General features: G+C 38.4%; 1 long non-coding RNA gene across 1 annotated transcript; it reads left to right on the top strand.

Moving 5' to 3' along the window:
- The first annotated feature begins 626 nt into the window (after positions 1-626).
- LOC122438039 lies at positions 627-16,248 on the top strand. The gene is made up of 3 exons (XR_006268431.1): positions 627-760; positions 2,022-2,024; positions 16,237-16,248. It is a non-coding gene; the product is annotated as an uncharacterized LOC122438039 (long non-coding RNA).
- The last annotated feature ends 1,654 nt before the right edge of the window (positions 16,249-17,902 follow it).

Raw genomic sequence — 17,902 nt, 5'->3', positions numbered from 1 at the left:
TGCTTGTGTATTTTTGAGATTAATTCTTTGTCAGTTGCTTCATTTGCTATTATTTTCTCCCATTCTGAAGGCTGTCTTTTCACCTCGCTTATAGTTTCCTTCATTGGGCAAAAGCTTTTAAGTTTAATTAGTTGCCATTTATTTTTGCCTTTTTTTTTTTTTTTACAGCTCTATTTTATTTAGATAATAGCAGGAAAATCCATCCTCGAAGAAGAGGAGAGTGGACTAGCGCACCAGTGCGTGGGGTCGGGGAGGGGGCGGCGGGGAGAGAGAGAGGGTACGCACGCGTGGGAGAGAGAGAGAAAGAGAAAGAGCGTACGCATGCATAGGAGAGAGAAAGAGAGAGAGAGCGAGAACCCTTTGGCTCCTCTTTTTATGTTTTTTCTTCCCCCTGGGCCTGTCCTATGCAAATTGGGCTTAGGCAGGAGCGCTGTTCTACCTGAAGTCCTCACTCTGGTCCTCAGATGTTCCTTTGACCTTCCTCTGTTCTATTTTCGCAGGCTTTTCACTTCCTTGTCTTTTAGCCACCGCCATTTTGGACTCATTTTCCCCATTCTAACTACCTAACATTCCCCCCTCAAGAGATGGGAGGCCCAATTCTTTGGGAATAAGGGCATTGAGGTCTTTCTGGCTACTTCCTGCTGAACTGGGATGGTGAGGGGTATTGGGCCTCCCCCTCTTGCTAGTCTCAAGCCTCAGAGTCCTTATAGCGGGGTCCATCTAAGGGTGAGTGATGTTTTCTGTGGTCAGCTGCAGTTTTGTATCTTTGTTGAACTGGCACTGCATGTTGTAGCTTGTTGACCTGGGCAGAGACAGGACAGGTTAGACAATTGATAATGCATGGAGGTGGGTCATAGAAAATCCTGCTCTAATTTATTTCAGAGTAAAACTCAACAACTATTCATGAAAAACTCTCAACAAAGTTGGTATAGAAACAACATATGTCAACATAATGTAAGGCATTTGTGACAAATCTACAGCTAACATCATACTCGATGGTAAAAGCTGAAAGCATTTCCTCTAGTATGAAGAACAAAACAGGATACCCCCTCTTGCCATTTCTATTCAACACAGTAAGTCCTAGTCACAAGACTTCCAATCAGATAAGAAAAAGAAACAAATGACATCCAGATTGGAAGGGAAGAGTAGAACTGTCACTATTTGCAATTGATGTGATAATATTTACAATGAATCCTAAATAACACCACCAAAAAACTGTTAGGAAAAAAAATGAATTTAGTACAGTTGCAGGATAGAAGACTAATATACAGAAGTCTGTTGCATTTCTATACTTTAATAGTGAATGATCACAAAGAGAATTCAAGAAAATAAACTCATTTACTATCAAGTCGAAAAGAACAAAATACCAAGGAATAAATTTAACTAAGGAGATGAAAGACCTGTTGTACTCTGAAAAACGTAAGACACTGATGAAAAAAGTTGAAGACAATGTAAATAAATGGAAAGCTATTTCATGTTATTGGATTGAAAGAATTAGTACTTTTTAAATGTCTATACTGCCCAAAGCAATCAACAGATTCAACAAAATCCCATGCAATTCAAGAAAAATACCCATGACATATTTCACAGAACTAGAACATATGATCCTAAAATGTATATAGAAACACAAAAGGCCCTGAGTAGCCAAAGCAATCGAATAAAGGACAAATCTGACAGCATCATGCTCTCTGACTTCTAACCATCCTACAAACTATATAATTCAAAACAGTATGATACTGGCACAAAAACATACACATATATCAATGGAACAAAACAGAGTACAGAAGTAAACCCATGCACATATAATCATTTCAACAGAGACAAGAATATACAATAGGTAAAAGAGTGTCTCTTTAATAAGTGGTGTTAGGGAAACTGAACAACTACACATAAAAAAATAAAACTTAAACATTTTCTCATACCATATATAAAAATAAACCAAAATTGATTACAGACTGAAATGTAAGACAGAAAAACTAAAACCATAACGCTCCTGGGGGGCGAGGGTGGGGGGAACATAGACAGTATACTCTTTTACCCTGGAGTAAGAAAATTTTTTATGGGTCTGTCCCTTGAGGCAAGAGAAATAAAAGCAAAAATAAACAAATGGAACCTAATCAAACTTAAGAGCTTTGGCATAGTGAAGGAAACCATTAAACCATTAACTAAACAAAAGGCCACTTACTGACTGGGAAAAATCTACCTACAATATGTCCAAAAAAGGGGTTACTAACCAAAATATTTAAAGCAGGGAGTCCCAGATTCAGGGATATAATGTCTGATGATGTGAGGTGGGGTTGATGTAATAATAACAGAAACAAGGTGCACAATAAATGTAATACATTTGAATTATTCTGAAGCCACTCCCATCCCCTGATCCACAGAAAAACTGTCTTCCATGACACCAGTCCCTGGTGCCAAAAATGTCTGGTAACAGCTGATATAAAGAATCCAGACAACTCACTATGAAAAAAAAAGTACAATAGTCCATTTAAACAATGAGTAGAACAACTTCCCCGGTGGTGCAGTGGAATCCGCCTACCAATGAAGGAAACAAGGGTTCAGTCCCTGGTCCAGGAAGATTCCACGTGCTGTGGAGTGACTAAGCCTCTGTGATACAACTGCTGAACTGACACTCCAGGGCCCGCAAGCCCCGAGTACTGAGCTCTGGTTTCACCTTCACTGTGCTCCACAACAGGAGAAGCCGCTGCAATGAGAAGCTCCTGCACCACAGTGAAGAGTAGCCTCCCCTCACCGCAAGTAGAAAAAACCCCACTCAAAGCAACGAGGACCCAGCCCAGCCAAAAAGTAATTAATTAATTTTAAAAAGGAGCAGAAGACATTAATAGGCAATTTTTTCCCTAAAATAATACATACAGATGGCCAACAGGCACACGACAAGATGCTCAATATCACTAAAACTATAAGGAAATATTACCTCACACCTGTCAGAATGGCAATTATCAAAAACACAAAAAATAACAAGAGTTGGTGAGGATGTAGAGAAAAACAAAACAACATCCTCCTACACTGTTGGTAGGAATGTAAATTGGCACAGTTACTGTGGAAAACAATATGGAGGTTCCTCAAAACACTGAAAATATGACTACCATACAATCTACTCCTGTGTATTTATCTGAAGAAAACAGAAATTCTAATTTGAAAAGATATCTGTACTCCAATGTTCATAGCACCATTATTTACTATACCCAAGATATGGAAACAACCTATTTGTCCATTAATGGATGAATGGATAAAGAAGAAGTGATATATAACAAAATATTATTCAGTGAGAAATAAGACATCTTGCTATTTACAACATGGACGGACCTGGAGAGTAATAAGTTTAGCGAAATAAGTCAGATAGAGGAAAGACAATTACTGAATGTTTTCACAAAAGTATAGCATTTAAAAAAGCAAAACAAATAAATGTAACAAAAGAGAAATAGTCACAGATACAGAGAACTGTGGTTATCAGAGGAGACACGGGTGGGGTGGGGGGGTGTCAAAATACGTGAAGGGGATTTGGAAGTACAAAATACCAATTAGAAAATAAGTCATGGGGATGTAAAGTACAACTCAGAAAATATACCCAATATTTTATAATAAATTTGGATAGTATATAATCTACCAAAATGTTTAATACTATATTGTACACATGAAACTAATATAGTACTGTAAATCATCTATCTTTCAAAAAATACAGCCATTCACTTAGCACCACATGACCAAGAAGTTTCAAAAGCACTATACACAGAAAATAAGGGTGAAATACCCAGGCATCTTCTTTAATAGGGGGATAGGCCTAAAGATGTACTTATTTTGTACTTATTAATGAAAGATAAGAAGACCCTCTTTGAAAGTTTTGTTTGAAGGTCAATAATTAAATGTATGCTCTGAAAGCAGGTCAAGAATGACCAAACTAATCATTTTTTAATATTAATTTTAGAACCAGTGAAGAGAAACCAGTTCTTAATGAAGTACAAAGAAAAAATATCAATGATGTTTATTCTACTTGCCCATCCACTTCTGGGCAACAATTCCCCAAGAAACATTTCTTTCAATGTGTTCATTTTATTTCAAAGAAGGGATACAGGAAAGAAGAGGCTTTATTTTGCCTGTAGCACTGACTAACAAAATAAGAAACAATCCTCTCTGTTTTGTCAGTGGGTTGCAAAGAGCCCACATGCCTGAAGAGATTCAGCATTCACGCATGACAAAGAACATCCTTGAGGGCATGGGGTTGGTGACCACAAAGTGTGTCTCAGCGTATACATCCATGATGACCGTGGAGCTGAGCTCCTGTCATTCCCCAGAAGGAAAGTGCTATGTGCTAAGTCGCTTCAGCCATGTCTGGCTCTCTGCAGACCCTATGAACTGTAGCCCACAAGGCTCCTCTGTCCATGCCCTTCTCCAGAGGATCTTCCCAATCCAGGGATGGAACCCACCTCTCTTGAGTCTCCTGCATCAGCAGGCGGGTTCTTTACCTCTAGTGCCACCTGGGAAGCCCAGAAGGAAGGTGGAAGTGACAAATGGAAATCTGAGAATAGATATAATGAAGATAAAATATTACAGTTGCTTCTGAGGCTCCAAATGAGGCTCTACTACTTGGGAAAATGAAGATTTTAATGTTGCCAACCATAGCTACCCATATTTCAAATTGCAGCAGTCTGATAATCCAGTAAGTCACATTTTGGGGGCATCCACCAAAATATACACAAAATTACTGACTTACGTGGATGACATAGCATTTCAAAAAACAGGTCAGTAATAGAGACTCAGATGTAGAGAATGGACTTGAAGACACAGGGCAGGAAGGGATAGGAGTACAGGACGAATCGAGAGAGTGGCACTGGCCTATATACACTATCCCAGGTAAAACGGATAGCTCGTGAGGACCGGCCGTTTACCACAGGGAGCTCAGCTGAGCGCTCCGTGATGACCTAGAGAGCTGGGATGAGGGGGAGTGAGGGGGGGCTCAACAGGGAGTGGACATATGTATACTATAGCTGATTCTCAATAATGACTTTTCAAAATTAAATCAGCACTAGGACTTTTAAGTAATGTTCTGATCATGGGATATTCAAGATGAAGCACTGTTTGCATACCATTTAATTATGGAGGATTAAAAACCTAACCATGTACTTTCTCAGAACCCAAGCTCATAAACCTCACAGAACTTAAGGATTTTTTAAATTGCACTTATACTCCTGAATGGAGGAGGGAATGGTGACCCACTCCAGTAATCTTGCTGGAGAATCCCATGGACAGAGGAGCCTGACAGGCTACATACAGTCCATAGGGTCCAAAGAGTCAGACACGACTGAGTGACTAACACTGTAACTGATTCACTTTGTTGTATGGCAGAAACTAACACAATATTGTAAAGCAATTATACTCAATTAAAAAAACAGCTTTACCAGAACAGGGCCTTGTTATAAATCTATTTTATCAATTAGTGTATAGTTTTATATAAGTAGGTTGCATAGTATAATTTTTTCAAAAACTCCCTGCACATTAATATATTAATCTCTGCAGGCAGAATCACTACAGGCAGATTCTTCACCATCTGAGACACCAGGGTAAGCCCATATGCCATAAGTGTACAACTAAAAGTGAACTTCTGTAATCTGCCCAAGCATAAACATTATACTGAAATGTGGGTGTGAATATTTTACAGTGATATTATTAATCAGCTTCCCCTCATTTTCCCTATCACCTAGATTTTAAAATTACTTTCATCTTTTGCTTTTATTACCCAATTTCCTTCAGAAGAGAATGGTCTTGTTTCTTTATGCCTACATTTTATGGTGACCTTGAGGACATATAAAGGGAATGACCTACTCACAGGTGAAGAAAGGTTATGAAGAACTTTATTCCTTAGTTTTCTCCTCCCTGCCTCTGACTGATTTCTTGGAAGAAATATAAATTGGTTTTATACTACTGGGAGAAGACTCATATGAGCATGCTATAAAGCAAACACACAAGTTTTTCCAATAAGCACTACCTAAGCACTGTGGTAATAATTTATTAATTTGTGTATTCAGTCTGTCAGCCAATAAGCATTAGGTGCTTACTGTATTACAGGCTTTGTGCTGGATTCTAAAAATAAAGGATAAATCCAACATAGTTTAATAAAGAAATAAATGAATGAATTATTAAGAAAAATAGTCAATGAATGATTGATTTGAGATGGGATCGCCTATTTATTCAACAGCATTAAATAGGTAACTCTGAGGGCTGAACAAACGTTTTTCAGTAGGTGGATCAAAGGAAGGAAGAAAACACTGCCTCCAAGTGCAATTTCCATTCATCCAGAGAGATGTTTGACCACAGACATCTGCTTTCATTTGGGGTCCATATTAGAAAGGTAAAGAGGTAGGTGGCTCTTGTTACCTTGTTAAACTGACAAGGTGCTAATTCGTGATTTTCCAATTAAAATGTGCTATTTGTATGTTATCTTTTGCTGCTAAGATGTCTTTTACTTCCAAAGATTCCCTGAACACCTGAAGATTCACCTGAAGTTTTTCTGTTGATGTTGCTGTTCAATCACTTGGTTGTGTCTGACTCTTTGCGACCCCGTGGACTGCAGCACGCCAGGCTTCCCTGTCCTTCACCATCTCCTGGAGCTTGCTCAAACTCATGTCCATTGAGTCAATGATGCCATCCAAGTATCTCGTCCTCTGTTGTTCGCTTCTCCTCTTGCCGTCAATCTTTCCCAGCTTCAGGGTCTTCTCCAATGAGCCATCTCTTTGCATCAGGAGGCCAAAGTATAGAAGCTTCAGCATCAGTCCCTCCAATGAATATTCACAATTTATTTCCTGTTTTTCTGAACAATAACAGAACCTCAAGACAGGGTAAAAGTTAAAAACATACTCGTTATTACGTTGATGGAATAGTAGAAATTGCCCAAGAATTTCCAACCTCAGCATCATTTTACGTGTGTGTGTGTGCTTATGCATGTATATGAATATATACATGTATGTGTATGTATATATATACAGCTTCCCTGGTAGTTCCATGGTAAAGAATCTGACAGCAATGCAATGCAGAGACACAGTTTTGATCCCTGGGATGAGAAGATAACCCTGGAGAAGGAAATGGCAAGCCACTCCAGTATTCTTGCCTGGGAATTCACAAGGACAGAGGAGGCTGGAGGGCTACAGTTCATGGAGTCCCAAAGAGTCAAGCATGAGTGAAATGACTGTGCATGCATGCATACACATGTATACATCAGTTCAGTTGCTCAGTAGTGTCCAGCTCTTTGCGACCCCATGGAATGCAGCATGCCAGGCTTCCCTATCACCAACTTGTGGAGGCTGCTCAAACTCATGTCCATTGAGTCGGTGATGCCACCCAACCATTTCAACCTCATCCCCTTCTCCTCCTGCCTTCAGTCTTTCCCAGCATCCGGGTCTTTTCCAATGAGTCAGTTCTTGGCATCAGGTGGCCAAAGTATTGGAGCTTCAGCACCAGTCCCTCCAATGAATGTTCAGGAATGACTTCCTTGAGGATTGACTGATTTGATCTCCTTGTAGTCCAAGAGACTCTCAAGAGTCTTCTCCAACACCACAGTTCAAAAGCATCAAATCTTGGGCACTCAGCTTTATAGTCCAACTCTCACATCCCTACATGACTACTGGAAAAACCATAGCTTTAACTAGATGGAACTTTGTGAGAACATGTATATATGTGTGTGTGTGAATATATATGTATATTCCAACAACACAAGAGAAGACTCTACACATGGAAATCACCAGGTAGTCAATACTGAAATCATACTGATTATATTCTTTGCAGCCAAAAATGGAGAAGCTCTATAGAGTCAGCAAAAACAAAACTGGGAGCTGATTGTGGCTCAGATTATGAACTTCTTATTGGAAAATTAAGACTTAAATTGAAGAAAGTAAGGAAAACATGGATTAGGATCTAGGGAATCCCTAGATCAAGTAGGGAAACACTAGATCATTCAGGTGTGACCTAAATGAAATCCCATATGATGATGCAGTGGAAATGACAAATAGATTCAAAGGATTAGATTGATAGAGTGCCTGAAGAACTATGGATAGAGGTTCGTGACATTGTACAGGAGGCAGTGATCAAGACCACCCCCAAGAAAAAGAAATGCAAAAAGGAAAAATAGTTGTCCGAGGAGGCCTTAAAAATAACTGAGTAAAGAAGAGAAGTTAAAGGCAATGGAGAAAATGAAAGATATACCGATATGAATGCAGAGTTGCAAAGAATAGCAAGGAAAGATAAGAAAGTTTTCCTCAGAGGTCAATGCAAAGAAATAGAGGAAAACAATAGAATGGGAAAGTCTACAGATCTCTTTAAGAAAATTAGAGATACCAAGGGAACATTTAATACAAAGATGGACACAATAAAGGACAGAAATGGTATGGACCTAACAGAAGTAGAAGATATTAAGAAAAGGTGGCAAGAATACACAGAAGAACTATCCAAAAAAGATCTTCATGACCTAGATAACCACAATGGTGTGATCACTCACCTAGAGCCAGACATCCTGGAATGTGAAGTCAAGTGGGCCTTAGGAAGCATCACTATGAACAAAACTAGTGGCAGTGATGGAATTACAGTTGAGTTATCTGAAATCCTAAAGATGATGCTATGGAAGTGCTGCACTCAATATGCCAGCAAATCTGGAAAACTCAGCCATAGCCACAGGGCTGGAAAAGGTCACTTTTCATTCCAATCCCAAAGAAAGGCAATGCCAAAGAATGTTCAAACTACCACACTATTGCACTCATCTCACACGATAGCAAAGTAATGCTCAAAATTCTCCAAGCCAGGCTTCAACAGTATGTGAACCATGAATATCCAGATGTTCAAGCTGGATTTAGAAAACACAGAGGAACCAGAGATCAAATTGTAAACATCTGTTGCATTATTGAAAAAGCAAGAGAATTCCAGAAAAAACATCTACTTCTGCTTTACTGACTATGCCAAAGCCTTTGACTGTGTGGATCACAATAAACTGTGGAAAATTCTGAAAGAGATGGGAATACCAGACCACCTGACCTGACTCCTGAGAAATCTGTATGCAGGTCAGGAAGCAATAGTTAGAACTGGACATCAAACAACAGACTGGTCCCAAATAGGAAAAGGAGTACGTCAAAGCTGTATATTGTCACCCTGCTTAATTTATATGCAGAGTACATCATGCCAGGCTGGATGAAGCACAAGCTGGAATCAAGATTGCCAGGGAGAAATATTGATAATTTTAGATACTCGGATGACACACCCTTATGCCAGAAAGAGAAGAGGAACTAAAGAGCCTCTTGAATGAAAGTGAAAAAGGAGAGTGAAAAAGTTGACTTAAAACTCAACATTCAGAAAACTAAGATCATGTCATCTGGTCTCATCACTTCATGGCACAGAGAGGGGGAAACAATGGAAACAGTGACAGACTTTATTTTTCTGGGCTCCAAAATCATTGCAGATGGTTACTTTAGCTATGAAATTAAAAGATGCTTCCACTTTGGAAGAGAAGCTATGACCAAACTAGATATCATATTAAAAAAGCAGAAACATTACTTTGCCGACAAAGGTCCGTCTAGTCAAATGGATGTACTTTATGGAATACATCCATACAGTAGTCACGTATGGATGTGAGAGTTGGATTACAAAGAAAGCTGGGAGCCCAAGAATTGATGCTTTTGAACTGTGGTGCTGGAGAAGACTCTTGAGAGTCTCTTGGACTGCAATGAGATCAAACCAGTCCATTGAAAAGGAAACCAGTCCTGAATATTCATTGGAAGGACTAGTGCTGAAGCTGAAACTCCAATACTTTGGCCACCTAATGCACGGAACTGACTCATTGGAAAAGACCCTGATGCTGGGAAAGATTAAAGGCAGGAGGAGAAGGGGATGAAGAGGATGAGATGGTTGGTTGGCATCACCAACTCGAGGGATATGAGTTTGAGCAAGTTCCATGAGTTGGTGATGAACAGGAAAGCCTGGAGTGCTGCATCCTTGGGGTCGCAAAGAGTAGCACATGACTGAGTGACTGAACTGAATTTATATATATATATGTGTGTGCATATATATACAGCCTCCAGCCTCCTCTGTCCATGGGATTTCCCAGGCAAGAATACTAGAGTGGGTTGCCACTGTCCAGGGTATCTTCCCAACCTAGGGATCAAACCCACGTGTCTGCATTGCATTGCAGGCAGATTCTTTACCATGGAGCTACTGGGGAAGATATATATATATATATATATATATATATATAAATACACCCATGCATATATATTAATATACATACATAGATAAATACATACACACACATAAAATGACATGGAGGTTGGAAATTCTTGGGCAATTTTTATTACTCCATCAGCTTAATAATGAATAGAGTATATATACATATACATACAAATACATATATATGTAAGAATATTTATTGGATTTCCAATTTGTCAATGGCTCTTTAAATCAACTGATTTCCAACTAGATTGACAATTCTTATGTATCAGACTGGCAAAAATTACAAAGCTTTCCAATACACTTTGATGGAAAGTTTGCGGAGAATGTCTCATAAATGGACAGCAACATATAAATATCTATTAACTTTAAAAATCCACTTGCCCTTCTCTATAACAATTCTCCCTGAGGGTGTTTAACCCTCAAGTACACTCCACACATAAAAGAAATGATGTTTGTAAGATTATTTTCATAAACAAAGAGTGGACACAGCTAAGAGTCCTCTACATACCATGCATACCATGCAACTCTGAAAGGGTTGGAAGATGTAATCTGGAACACGCTCCAGGATATGTTATGAAACAAAAAGAGCAAAGTTAAGGAAAATAAATGTAGCACATTAAATTTTGTGTAAGAAAGGAAGAGACACAAAAAATATAAAATATGTAAAAATATTAGCTTGTATTTGCAGACATACTGAAAAGATACAGAAAAGTCTAGTAAAAATGGTTACTGTGGGGGCAGAGATAGAAATAAAGGTCAATGTAAAAATGAAACTGACCAATGCATGCCTTTTTAATCTCATTTTTTAAATATCTTGAACATATGAATATATCACTAGTCAACAATCAATTGAAAATGTATAAATAAATTATTGTTTAATTTTAATTTTTACCTTTACCATCTTGACTGAGTAAAGTGATATTCTTTCTGGTCAATCAATGTTCAGAAATCTCAGTAGCACAATTACCTTGTCATATCTATGAATTTTTCTTAGGTTTTATGATGGCAAAGATTAATATAATCATTTAATATTCTTAAAGATCCACTCTGATATTTGTGCCAGTCATTAGGGGTATCCATCAATATTATGATTCTCCTTCCTCCACATCTATAAAAGGACCATATTTTTGCTGCTTTTATTGAAATTAGGTGATATTATGTGTCTTTATTTGACTAAGGAAATATGCATGGAAGCAATATGTCACTTCTAGACAAAGACATTTAATTGCCAGAGCCACAGTTCCTTTATCCTGCTGAGGTTATTTTGGAAGACTATATTAAGAAGATGGAGAAGGAAATGGCAACTTACTTCAGTATTCTTGCCTGGAGAATAAGAATCTTCCAACAGCCAGAACTTTAAAGTGTCTGGGAAAGCAAATTTCCCTACTGATCCATATTCAATGTGAAAAATGAGAAGAAAAAGGAAAAGACAAGAGACTGAAGAGCATTTATTTGCAAAGGGGCCTTTAGCCTTGACCAAAGAATAATATTCTCTTTTCTGAAGACTCAGGGTTTACCCTATACTGCATATACATAAAGCGTTCTCATCATGATTTGATGATACTAACCTTTTAATTTTAACTTCAAACAAAAATTGTCTGGGAAGATATGCAGACTTGGAAAAGATAAAGGACTGATAAGGGAACTTGAGAGCCTAATTCCTCATCAGTCATTTTTTCTCAGTCATTTTTCTCATTTTTTCTTAGTGATCAATTATTAACCAATCACCTAGAAGACAACGTTAGTCAGACCCTCCTTGGAAGCCAGATAACCTGTAAGTACAAACCAAAAGAAGAGAGAGGCAGGGGATGAGATGGTTGGATAGCATAACCCACTCAGTGGATATGAACTTGAGCAAACTCCGGGAGATGAGGACCAGGGAGGCCTAGCATGCTGCAGTCCATGGGGTCACAAAGAATCGGACACGCTTAATGACTGAACCACAACACAAGGGAAACATCTAGGTTCCAGGTCTACAGATCTCAAAGTTAGACTTGGAATCATATGATCTTGTCTGAACAACATTAGCATCTTGCAATGAATCGTTGGGCTCACCCTTGAACCACAGCTCTTGGGATGACACCTACAATCCAGTTTTGAGGGAATACAGATTGTTATCCTCAAATCATCATTATTGTTCATATTAATAAAAAATGTCAAAATCCAGCCTATCAAAATCTACATGCCTATCAAATAACTATAAAATTTTGTTATGCTATTTTACATGCTGTTATGGTTTATTCAACCAAGCCATGTCTGACTCTTTTGCAACTCTATGGGCCAGACTCTTCTGTTCATGGTATTTCCCAGGCAGAATTCTGGAAAGGGTTGCCATTTCCTTCTCCAGGGGATCTTCCTGACCCAGGGATCAAACCCATGTCTCCTCCAATGGTAGGTAAATCCTTTACCACTGAACCACCAGGGAAGCCCACTATTTTACACATCTTATAGGAAAAGAGCAGAAAGGCAAACTGTCAAGGTGTATGATCAATAAGCATATCAGAACAAATCACTAAATAATTCAATTCTATTCAGGGTGAACATTGACTAAGTCTCAATGGAATTCACTGGCCAATGTGGCTTTTAAAGGTTTACAGGTGAAAAAAAGTTCAGATGTGAAAAGGTTTACAAGTGAAAACAGTTCTATAAAATCTCCAACCTAATAAAAGCACACAAAAGTGCTGCTCGTTTTGTTCTTACATTCATACAGTTCAATTACATTGTCAAAATTAAAATGAGGTTTAACACAAGTCAAATTTCCTCCTTTCAAGGTAACACTCAACATTTTTCTTTGAATTTTATAAGTTGTTGCTGACAAAGAGAGCACAGATAAAGAGCTGAATTGGAACATTCAAGGAATCACATATTCATAAAGTTAAAACCTTTTCCTGAAGTCTTCTTTCAAAAAAAAAAAACAGTGTTAGATAAGTGAACTTCACTCAAAATGTAATACAAGCTTGGAATTTACATTGCGTGAGTGAAAGTTGCTCAGTCATGTCCGATTGTTTGTGACCCCACAGACTGCCAGGCTCCTCTGTCCATGGAATTACCCAGGCCAGAATACTGGAGTGGGTAGCCATTTCCTTCTCCAGGGGATCTTCTCAACTCAGGGATCGAACCCAGGTCTCCCACATTGCAGGTGGATTCTTTACCATCTCAATCACCAGGGAAGCCATTAGCTAGCTGTAGGCTAATTTCTTAAATCACTGTGCCCACTCTAAAAGATGTAATGTACTTCTAGTCTTATGACATATCCATTTAGTCTTTTTTTTCAGCTTATAATTTTAACATTTAGAAATACTTTTATCAGAAAGAAAAGGAGAGATTTAAATCAGTCTTTGAACAAAACCAACAAAGCCAATTCTCTAAATATGTCATTTCTGTCTTGGATGAACATGTGAAACACTTTAATGATTCTCAGGCTCTTCCTCACTTTTCTCCTGCTCCAGTTTTTCTCCCTCATTTTCCTTCTTCTTCCTCCCCCTTCTCCCCTCTCCATTCTCTCTTCTTCCTCATCCTTCTCCTCATATTTTCCTTCTCCTCCTCCTCACCCTTCACTTTCTCCTTCTCCGCAATTTCAGCCTTCTTTTCACCATTAAGCCAGACGTGTAATGCCTGCTTTGGTGACAGTATTAACAGTTATGTAATGGAAAAAGAAAGCGTTTGATTTGAGCTCTGATGAGAGATCAGCAGATGAACCAACATGGTTTATTTAGACTCTCATTTATAATTTATAATAACCAATATCAAGTATAAATATAGCAAAGATCTCTTATGTACATGTGGGGAGTGTATTTACAAGTACATGTCTCTGTTCAGATAGCTTGAAATTCATACAGGAAAGTATTAGCAGTTTTACATTTAATGTCTTCCAGATGAAAAAGATGACTGTCTGATAATTGAAAGGTATAAAGAGGAATTGTCACATGAAATTCATGATTTGGGAGATGGTAAACATTAACATCACATACGGTGACCATACAACTGTGCTGAACTAAGTACCTGCTTTTCACTTTATTGTTAAAGTTTTATTCCCAGAGTAGAGAGCTGCTAAAGCTGTCCACAGCTGCAAAACCACTGTTCTCATTTCATTTAAGAATAGCGGCACATTGAAGCCTCCTTCATAAACACTCTGAGGGCTTGAAAGAACGTGAAATTCTAACTTCCTAACCCGAAGTGTGAGCTTTCCTGGTGGCTCAGTGGTTGAGAATCCACCGGCCAGTGCACTCTAGCAAAGGAATGCTCAAAATTCTCCAAACCGGGCTTCAACAGCACATGAACCATGAACTTCCAGATGTTCAAGCTGGATTTAGAAGAGGCAGAGGAACCAGAGAACAAATTGCCCACATCTGTTGGATCATTGAAAAAGCAACAGAGTTACACAAAAACATCTACTTCTGCTTTATTGACTATGCCAAAGCCTTTGACTGTATGGATCACAACAAACTGTGGAAAAATCTTAAAGAGGGAGGAATACCAGACAACCTTATCAGCCTCCTGAGAAATCTGTATGCAAGTCAAGAAGCAAAAGTTATAACTGGACATGGAACAACAGACTGGTTCCAAATCAGGAAAGGAATATGTCAAGGCTGTATATTGTCACCCTGCTTATTTAACTTATATGCAGAGGACATCATGCAAAATGCCAGGCTGGATGAAGCAAAAACTGGAATCAAGATTGCAGGAGAAATATCAATCACCTCAGATATGCAGATGACACCACCCTTATGGCAAAAAGTGAAGAACTAAAGAGCCTCTTGATGAAAATAAAAGAGGAGAGTGAAAAAGTTGGCTTAAAACTCAACATTCAGAAAAATAAGATCGTGGCATCTGGTCCCTTCACTTCATGGCAAATAGATGGGGAAACAATGGAAACAGTGATAGACTTTATTTTGGGGGGCTCAAAAATCACTGCAGATGGTGACTGCAGCCATGAAATTAAAAGATGCTTCCTCCTTGGAAGAAAAGTTATGACCAACCTAAACAGCATATTAGAAAGTAGAGACATTACTTTGCCAACAAAGGTCCACGTAGTCACGGCTATGGTTTTTCCAGTGGTCATGTATGGATGTGAAAGTTGGACTATAAAGAAAGCTGAGCATCAAAGAATTGATGCTTTTGAAATATGGTGTTGGAGAAAACTCTTGAGAGTCCCTTGGACTGCAAGGAGATCAAACTAGTCAATCCTAAGGGAAATCAGTCCTGAATATTCATTGGAAGGACTGATGCTGAAGCTGAAACTTCAATACTTTGGCCACCTGATGTGAAGAAGTGACTCACTGGAAAAGACCCTGACACTGGGAAGGATTGAAGGCAGGAGGAGAAGGGGACAACAGAGGATGAGATGGTTGGATGCTATCACCAGCTCAATGGACATGAGTTTGAGCAAGCTCCAGGTGTTGGTGATGAACAGGGAAGCCTGGCGTGCTGCAGTCCATGGGGCTGCAAATAGTCGGACATGACTGAGAGACTGAACTGAACTGCCAGTGCAGGAGACGCAAGTTTGATTCCTAGGCCAGGAAATCTTCTGTAAGAGAAAATGGCAACCCACTCCAATAGCCTTGCCTTGAAAATCCCATGGACAGAGGGGCCTGGAGGGCCACAGTCTATGGGGTCACCAAGAGTCAGACCCAACTTCCTGACTGAGCACACAACCCTAACTATAAGCTAGTAGCTTATAACTACTAGTTATAACTATAGTTATAGTTACTTATAACTTATAACTACTAGTTATAACTACTAGTAGCTTATGACTATAAACTAATAGCTAATGCTATTAAGTCCAGTGATTTTGAATCTCTGTTGATTTCTTTTCACACATTTTAGAAGAAATTTTGTTTTAAAAATTTGCCAAAGGCATTTGATGAAAAAATTAAACTAAAAAACACAACTCAATAAAACACCAAAATATAAAACAAAGACATGATGGCTATAGTAGCTCACCTCTAAGTCATCACTAATATCTGTGACTGCCTCTGTGTAGGTGGGACACAGTCCCCTTGACTCCAGTGTATTCACACATAACCCTAGCAACTAGTGACAGCAGCCGAGAGTCCCCACACCATGAGGAAGAAAAAACCGCAAAAGAGGAGCAAAGAAATGCAATTTCTGCTGTGTAGAGCTTGCGAGAAACCATGCTTATATCTTTTCTCAGCTTTTGAAACTTTGGACAGTGAAACCTTACCTCAGCTTCCAAAATATTCAGTCAGTTCAGTTCAGTTGCTCAGTCGTGTCCAACTCTTTGCGACCCCACAAATCGCAGCACGCCAGGCCTCCCTGTCCATCACCAACTCCAAAATATTAACTCTTGTTAATTATAAAATTAAAATGATATGAACAAAGAAGTCGCTTTAGAAAGCTGTTTCTCTGAGGAACTGAGGAAATCATTTATTCACTCGTGCCATGTATCATTACATACTAAAGGACATTGAGGTAAGTGCTAAAAAGAGATGTGAAGAAGCCCAAGATAGCACTGGTTAAAATACAGCACAGGAGGAAGATCCCCGGGAGTAGGAAATGGCAACCCATTCCAGTATTCTTGCCTAGAGAATCCCATGGACAGAACAGCCTGGCAGGGTACAGTCCATGGGGTCAAGAGAGTCTGAAATGACTGCGTGACTAAATGATGATAAGAGAAAGAAGATGAATACAAAGATAAAGATTATTGTGAATTACTTGGTTAAGAATCAGCAATTGACCTCTCATCTGACACGGTACAGTGGCAAGAAGACAGACTTGAAGTTAGATGAACGAGGTTCTGAATATCAATTTCGATATTTGTATGAGTAGAGGAGTTATTTAAACTTAGGTATTAAATAGGGTAACACTCAATTTGCAATACACAGTACACATGTTGACTTAATAACACACTGTGTGTAAGGAGCCTTCTATACTGCTTGTCCTGTAGAGGGTATTCTGTTTGTGTCAGGAATCATTTGTGATTAAAGCAGTGTTGTGCCACTAGTAACATTTAATGAAAAGAATTAAATAAATAAAAATATATTTATTTAATGTCTATAGATGTCACTGTTACTTTGACAGTCTAAAAATACTTTAATATTTATTTTTTAACATATTTAAGTTCAGATAACTTTTTTTTTTTTTACAAATTAGATCTTGAGAAGTTGGTATTTAAATTTCAAAATTGTGTCCTTTGGAATACACCTGCTGACCACCATCCGACTTCTACAATAGTGCTGCCCACACTGTCATCATTATAGTGAGGCATTCACAGGAACATTCTTTTATAGCAGTTACTCACATATACCAGTATTACCAATACAATATTACCAATATTAATATGATAAGCACTAAAGGAAAAGCTGTTGTTTTTCTTAAACACAATATTTCATATTTTTAGCAGAAGTTCATGTGAATTAGCTCATAAATTTAAATATGTTACTTACACTAAATGTCACTGTTCACAAAGGTAATACATTATAAGTGGAATAGATAATAAACAGCATACGTGAGTTCAGATGAAGACAGTTATGAGAAGGCAGAGAATGATGCTGATTGGAAATGCTACTCCAGGTCTAATTTTAATCAACAAGAGTGATGGATGGATGATATTTCTTAGCCTCCCATCTGCTCTTCTGTATTATGCTCTATAATTTTTTTAATCCTGAAAATTACATTTCTCTGACTCCTTTCCTAGTTGTCTTTCTCTTGCTTC

The sequence above is a fragment of the Cervus canadensis genome, chromosome 3 (assembly GCF_019320065.1).
Source record: "Cervus canadensis isolate Bull #8, Minnesota chromosome 3, ASM1932006v1, whole genome shotgun sequence".
Taxonomy (NCBI): domain Eukaryota; kingdom Metazoa; phylum Chordata; class Mammalia; order Artiodactyla; family Cervidae; genus Cervus; species Cervus canadensis.
Note: the sequence above shows the minus strand (reverse complement) of the source record. Positions and strands in the feature narration are given on the sequence as shown.